Source organism: Vigna radiata, unplaced genomic scaffold (genome assembly GCF_000741045.1).
Source record: "Vigna radiata var. radiata cultivar VC1973A unplaced genomic scaffold, Vradiata_ver6 scaffold_180, whole genome shotgun sequence".
Taxonomy (NCBI): Eukaryota; Viridiplantae; Streptophyta; class Magnoliopsida; order Fabales; family Fabaceae; genus Vigna; species Vigna radiata.
In genome coordinates this window covers 416,228-421,777 of record NW_014542002.1, presented here as the reverse complement: position 1 = coordinate 421,777, position 5,550 = coordinate 416,228, and positions in this window count along the sequence as shown.

Below are 5,550 nucleotides of genomic sequence, written 5' to 3'. Positions count from 1 at the left end.
TATTTTTCTCTGTGACTAATATTTGTAATTGTTTTGTGATAGTGGAAAAAGTTTATCTTGTTTGAGATAAGCGACTGGACGTAGGATCCTTGTGATCTGAACCAGGATAAAATCACCTGTGCATTTTTCTCTTTCCCTTACTCTATTGTTTATATTTTATTATCAGCTTAGTAAGAAAAATTAAAGAGAAAAATTATTAAAGGCACACGAAAAATAAATAACCAATTCACCCTCCCTCTTGGTTTGTTCCACGCTAACAATTCCGTTGCAACGATTTTAACATTTGTGACCGTGGAAATCCTAAGAAGACACATTTGTGAGATCTAGGAGATAACTTATCAAGACTAGGACTAAAATCATGAACAAAACATGTAGACCCAAAAACTCTAAGAGGTAATGGATGTAAGGGTCTTGAGGAAATAAGACAGAATGAGGGATTTTGTTATCTAGGACAGAAGACAACATGCGGTTTATGAGATAACATGTAGTGAGAACTGCATCACCCCAAAAGCGCGAGGGTACTTGGCCATGGATTAAAAGTGTACGAGTTGTTTCAATAAGGTGTCTATTTTTACACTCAGCCACCCCATTTTGTTGAGGAGTATAAGCACACGAGGTGTGGTGAAGAATGTCATGAGAAGCCATAAGATGTTTAAACGGTTGAGAAAGGTATTCATGACCATTATCACTAGTAAAGTTCGAATAGAAACCCCAAACTTTTTTTTTATTTCATATAAAAATGATTGGAAAATAGAAAACAACTCAGAACGATTCTTCATTAAAAAAACCAAGTACATCTGGAATAGTCATCAATAAAAGTAACAAAATACTGAAATCCTAAAGTTGACTTAACACGACTAGGTCCCCAAATATCATAATGAACTAATGAAAAAGTGGACAACGCTCGTTGTGAAACACTACGAGGAAAGGAACTACGAGTATGCTTTCCTAACTGACAAGACTCACACGACAAACTTGATAACTTCGACAAACTCGGAACAAGATGCTGCAGTTTGGCAAGACTGGGATGACCTAACTGAGCATGAAGAAGGGATGGTGATTCCATGATTACGCCAATATGTGGAGAAGGGCGGAGAAGATATAGGCCATGAGACTCACATCCTGTGCCAATCATGTGTTTCCAACTCCGGTACTGTAAACACATAGAATCTTTGGTAAATGAAATAACATAATTAAGGGAAAGAGTTAGACGACTTATGTGACATCTCAAATATATAATAACCTCAATCATATAATATAGGCGTCATCATTTCAATAAGAAGAACAGTTAGAGTAGAATGGTAGTTCAGAGATTGATGTTACAGTCATCCAGAAAAGGGCAAAATTTAAAACTTAACAGTTAGAGTATCTCAAAATAACACCAAACCGAATTAAAATATGGAATCCTAGTAATCTAAACTGCAGCGTCAACGTCTTCCAACACTTGCTCCATTGGAACCCCCTCAAGAACATCTGCTCCCATCCAAGTGGATGATCATCGTAAGAGAAACATACCCAAGCAACATACAACACAAAAGTAAGGGTGAGCTAGGTAAACAAACATTATAACATGTTACAATCAATAAAGATCGTCATGCTTAATTACACATAATAAGAACAAGCAAAGCGTACCAAACACACCATGCATCAAATTACACGACACGACTCATCCAAATTTGGTATAACTGTCTAGCTATTGGTCGTCTTTGCACTTGCATAGTTCAGCTGGTCCATCCCTAACACTATGCAAGGTAAATCCCCCAATCTGTCTATGTCTAAACTCCAAGACTATAGACGAGGACCTCCCTCTACTCTCACCACTCACATTGTTCTCCTCTATATGAGTATGAACAATGCTTTGAGTGTAGGGATAGACAGACCGTTTCAAAGCTCCCGACCTTATACAAACAACAACAACCCTCCTAACATCACATACAGTAATCTCTCACTAAGATGTTCAGTTCATCCTCAATAAAGCCATCCAATTCAAGTATATAAAGGTACATTCACCAAAGCAGTAAAACAACATAACACCAAACCGAAAACCCTCTCAAATAGATAATACTGTCATGTTATCTCAATCATACCACAGAACTCTATAATATCTTGTGAAATAATACATCCTCAGAGATAAAATTAATTTAATTAAATACACAATATCATCATAAAACCTAAACCATAATTTAATTAACACTAAATAAGTCATCCAACAATAAAACTATTTACTTTATTTATTTTTAGTTTGTTCAAAGATTATCCAAAAAACTTGTTATTATATTATCATAATTTTCTCTAACTTCTTCTCATATAATATTTAAATATATTCCAAAGGATTTATATATATAAAAGCACGTTATCTAAAATTTTTATTTTAAGTGTATTATACATTATCTATTTAACACATAAACAGCACTGTAATTCCAAAAATTAATATCACCAAATACTATTATAATAATACCAATCAAATATCAATTATAACAACTTTATATAACATATTATTATATATCATATAAAATCAAATAACTAAATAAACATAGGATATAATATATATAACATAGTACAGGATATTATATGGTATACTATTTATCAATCCCACGTTGTGCTAAGGCCAAAAGAATTTTTACAGCCACATACGTAACCTTCCAATCTTCTTCATATTCAATGTATAAATCATATCATCAATTTACTTTTCTAACATCAATCTTATTTTTCAGCAAGGATAGCAAGGCTTTATACCAATATCATAATAGCAATCAACAAGCATTTTATACAATTTTTATCGTCATTATAGCAAGTACATTATGCCATATTTACAATAATTACAACAAATATTTTATATTATTTTTTTTATAGCAATTACAGCAAATATATTCTGCAGATTTTTAATCCAATAACAACAAAAATTTAAAATTCCAAACAACATTTTCGTTCAATCAGCTAACAACAAGTTTTTGATACAATATTTTCATTCAAACAGCAACATTTTCTGGTGCAGAAACTTTAAAAACAACAACATTTTTCATGACAGAAACAGAGTAAAACCGCAACCATTTTTCTGCAGAATTTTATTTTAACACAATAAGGAATTTACAGAATTTATAACAGCTAACAAGAAGCCTTTTTTACAACAACCAGAAAATGATTTAGGTGCACTACAACATCCAGAACAACACCAAACATCAAGGTTTTCTTGTGCAGACACAATAATTAAAATAGTGTGAAAAAAAATAATTAAACATAGGCATTCTTTCACAATTTCCACTAAACCCATCTCATGCATACAAGGATTTCACATGGCATAAATAAAAAGAAAACCCAACTCCCCTTACCTGGAAAGTTTCATAGTTTAAATTGACGGGAATGTTCTAAACAGTGCTCCTCACAGCAAATTTCAAAGACACCCTATAAATCACCCAATGATGATAGAATTAGCTTTTTAGGCTAGAAATTACCACAAATTTGAAGTAGAACGCTTCTAGTGGCATGCATTCAGTAAAATATCAATGCCCTAGGTTCTAGAAACAACGGAGAAAAGGGGAAAACTATTTACCGGTGAAGATCGAAAATCTAATCGGATGGTTGTGAAACTCTTTGCGCCGCGATCACTTGAGCACTACCTAATCCAACATGCAATGGCTCAGTGAGTGAGAAGGCTAGAGAGAAGGTAGAGAAAGTAAGGGTTTGGAGTTCTAGAGAGAGGAACGTTCTTAATAAGATGGGTTTCAGTTCTTCTTTTCTAAAAGCTTGGCAGGAACCATAAACTGTGCTTTTTTTTTTTTTTTTATAAAAAACCCCTCTCTTTTATTTTAATTCAGTTTTCACCCCACTCTTTTAACATATAAATATATTATGTTTCTTAGGCTCTTACAACTTATGGACAATAAGTTGAAGGGAGACCCAAGGACATAAAGTGCATGATCAATGGATATGGACGGAAAAATATGAACAGTACCAATATCATGAGATGAGACTCTAGACCCATCAGCCATTGTTACTGAGGGTAAATTATCCAGACATGACAAGGAAGAAAACAAGGATTTGTTACCAGTTATATGATTTTTGGCGCCTGAGTCAAGGACCCAAGATTTGAGGGAGTGATGCAGACCAACAAAAGGTGTACCTGTGCGTGCAACAGATGCAGATGTAGTGGAACTAGAGTGTTGATGATCCTCATACCGTTTGAGAAATTCATTGAAGACTGCAGGGTCGTCTACAATATTTGATGTAGTAGGATGATTTGTAGACGGTGATTGGGGAGGTCGAGGAGGTGGATCAGAATTAACCATTGCTATAGATCGAGGAGGGCATCCATGAAGCGCATAACATCTATCAATTTTGTGGCCTAGCTTGCCACAGTGGTCACATTTTGGTCGTCCTTTACCTGGCTTGCGAGACCGACTTCGAACATCATGTTGGGCAGCTATAACTGAGGAATCATCAATATGAGGAGATGTCTCAATGACTGTTTGCTCGGAGTACGCAAAAGAGCAGAACAAGTAGAAGTAAAGTTGGGTATAACAGGAGAACCCAAAATCTGATCACGGACATGGGAGGAATCATCAGAGAGTCCGTATAATGCCAACAACATGAAGAATTTTGATGGTTGTTCTAATTCTTCAGTAGGAGTGGAAGTAGGAGGTAATAACTCATTAAAATCATGAAGGAGGGCATGAACTTTACCTAAATATTCTGCCATGGGACCAGGACTACATGGACCCATGATAATGAATAGGTCCTAACAAACACCATAAAGACGCTGGGTGTCATTTGTGTATAATAGCTTCACTTGTGCCCATACTTTCGAAAATGTTTCATATGATCGAAACATTTGTTTCAGAGAGGAGTGAATGATGGATTTTATGACGATGCATAACTAGGCATCAATTTTCATCTAGTGGGAATTGTCATCTATGGTAGCACTAGTCACATTTTTAGTAAGGTGATCTACATACCCCTGACTCTTTAACCAAAGTTTGATGTCGGATGCCCATGTTGCATAATTCGTGCCATCTAAGTTGTCAATGGACAAGTGTACATTCACATAATTGGTGTATATTGGGGAATCAAATGATGAGACACCAGTAGAAGAAGATGAGGCACTAGTAGAGGTGTTTGTAGACAAGGAAGACGCCATGGAGAGGGAGAAACCCTAAAAATCTAGTGTGCTCCGACTGAAGCAACGACCACAGATCCAGAAAGAGGGCGAGGAGGCGATCACGACGACTCTGTTCGGTGGCGGGAAGCTCCGGCGGCGTGCCGGAATGCGTGACGAGAATCGGCGAATCTGTGACTTTTGAGGTGGCGCGTGGAGGCGCTGTTAACGGATTAGCAAGCGTACTAAATCGTATCAAGTCATAATAAATGGTAATTCCATGTATCGTTTTCCCAAGAGACTCGAAAGGCCTTATCGTTCGCGTGAATTAAAATCGTAAGACATGAAAATAAAAATTAATTAATAGGATGTGTGAATAAAATATGAACATGCAAAAGAGATTGATTCAATTGACAAGAAGAAAACAATGGATGAATGGAGTTGTTGGGGGTTTACAA